We start from the raw sequence: 2,690 nt of genomic DNA on the forward strand, positions 1-2,690 counted from the left end.
AAGTCCAAAAGCTGGAGTGTGAGGCAAGAGGCTGGAGACCCAGGAAAGCTGATAGTGCAGGTCCAGTCCAAAGGTATCTGTTGGAGGATTCTCTTGTTCTTGGAAGAGGACAGTCATTTTTTCTCTTCAGACCTCCACCTGACTGAATCAAGCCCACTAACATTGAGGAGGGCAGTCTGCATTACTCAAAGTTCACTGATTTAAATGTCAATCTCATGTAAAAACACCCTCACAGAAACACCTAGCATAATGTTTGACCTTATAATTGGAAAATCAGAGCAGAAGTTAAATCTCTTAAAAAAAAGTATGACCCAGTAGCTAGGCACCCTGTGGCCCAGCCAAGTTGACACATAAAATTAACTGTCACAATATCATCTTAGAAGCAAGAGAAGCCCCTTTATTCTGCAGTGCCCCTCTACCAACACCTTCTGACAAAGAACATGGTGCTATTTGGCATGGGAGAAATGTTCAGTTTGCTATGGCTTGAATGTGTCCCCTCAAATTCAAGTGTTGCCAATGTGACAGCATTAAGAGGTGGGCCCTTTAAGAGATCACTAGGCCATGAGGGATTCTCTCAGGACTGGAGTGAAGGCCCTTAATAAAAGAGGCTTCAGGGAGCATCCTGCTAGCTTGCCTTCTGTATGTGAGAACACAGCAAGAAAGCCCTAGTCAACAAGTGCCAGCTCCTTGATCTTAGACTTCCCATCCTCCAGCACTGTGAGAAATACATTTCTGTTCTTTACAAATTACCCAGTCACCTGTATTCTGTTAAAGCAGCACAAAATGAAGATAACATACCTGAACACCTGAACATTCTTCACAAGGTAGTAAATGTACTGCTTTATTCTGGTCTCCGTATTGTGTGCTTAATAAGGAAATGAGAAAGGGTGGATCAAGGTGTAGGATAAACAAGTTACTGCTAGACCTCTCACAATGCCATTAATGGTAAGACTGTATTTTTGTCATTCTTGTCTCTTCGGAAGCTAACACCATGCTATAATAGGCACTAAATAGATGTGTAAAAACATACCTTGTTTGTCTAGAAATCTGGTGTATTGCTCAGAAAGAACCAAAATTCAACTTAATTTCAAAGGGCCTGAAGCACTAATTAATCAAAATTCTTAGTTTTTAATGGTACTACCACTCTCAAATTTAAAATGGCATCTTAAGTTCCCCTTCCTCGTGTTGGATTTATTGCTAAAACCTGCAATCCTTTTTAGTTGCATTACCACTGCTCTTGTCCAGAATTACTTCTCAGACTACTTAATAGTCACCTGACTTCTCCCCTGCATCCTATTTGCTGTCTAATTCTGGTTACAAATAAGTAACTGCCAAATTAATCTTTCTAAAAAGCAAGACTGATCTCGTCACTCCTTTGCTCAACAATGTAAAATCTCCCATTGCCTCCCAAATAAAACCAGCTCTCCACTGTGTATACATCCATGATCTGTATCCAGCATCATTTTGTATTAGCTCACTTTACACACCACCCCCCATGCCACATCAAATTAATTTATCTTAATCAATGCAACTGCATTTACCCTTTCCCTTATTTTCTTCTTTATGTTGTAGAAGGCCTCCTTTGTGCCTGTTTCTTCAGAAGACATCGCCTACAGCCATGGTTCTCATCCAGAGGGCCTTTGGCCCCCAGGAGACATCTGGCAATGTTTAGAGACAGTTATCACAACTGGAAGACAGAATAAAAGAGATGCTGCTAAACACCCTATAACAATTATCTGGCCCAAAAGTGCTGAGGTTAAGAAGCCCTGTCCTACAGATTATTCCCTTATCCTGGTACATAGAAGTAACTCATTTTTTCTATGAAAATTTCCACAATTTTCTTTTTGAGATGGAGTTTCACTCTTGTTGGCCAGGCTGGAGTGTAATGGCGTGGTATCAGTTCACTGCAACCTTCACCTCCTGGGTTCAAGTGATTCTCCTGCCTCAGCCTGCCAAGTAGCTGGGATTACAGGCGCCCACCCAACGCCTGGCTAATTTTTTGTATTTTTAATAGAGATGGGGTTTCACAATATTGGCCAGGCTGGTCTCGAACTCCTGACCTCAGGTGATCTGCCTGCCTAGGCCTCCCAGGTGCTGGGATTACAGGCGTGAGCCACCACACCTGGCCAAAATTTCCATAAATTTAAATGTATTCGACTCATCCAGTGTTCCACATAGCTTTATTTTATACACCTTACCCCACAGACATGCCTCATGATTCGTATTCAGAAATTATTTACTGAACACCTATTATGGCTATTATGTAGCAAGCTCACAGGTAGTAAGCACAAGGGCAGGTATCATGTTCCATTTATTTCCATATATCCCACTGTTTTGCATGTGGTAGGTCTGCGATAAGAATTTTATGAAAGAATGAGGGCAGTTCTCTCTGCACTTCATGTTCCACCTAAACACCCAACAACTGATTGATGCTAATTTAGAAAATGAGATGTATACATCTATTGGCATCTAGTAAAATTCAGAATGTCCCCCTGCCCTTTATTTTTTGGTCGCCAGGCTGGAGTGCAGTGACACGATCTCAGCTCACTGCAACCTCTGCCTCTGGGCTCAAGCCATCCTCCCACCTCGGCCTCCCAAGTAACTGCGACTACAGGTGTGCACCACCATGCCTGGCTAATTTTTGCTTTTTTTGTTTTTGGTAGAGATGGGGTTTCACCATGTTGACTCCT

The sequence above is a fragment of the Rhinopithecus bieti genome, unplaced genomic scaffold, assembly GCF_001698545.2.
Source record: "Rhinopithecus bieti isolate Rb0 unplaced genomic scaffold, ASM169854v2 scaffold_6712, whole genome shotgun sequence".
NCBI classification, from domain to species: domain Eukaryota; kingdom Metazoa; phylum Chordata; class Mammalia; order Primates; family Cercopithecidae; genus Rhinopithecus; species Rhinopithecus bieti.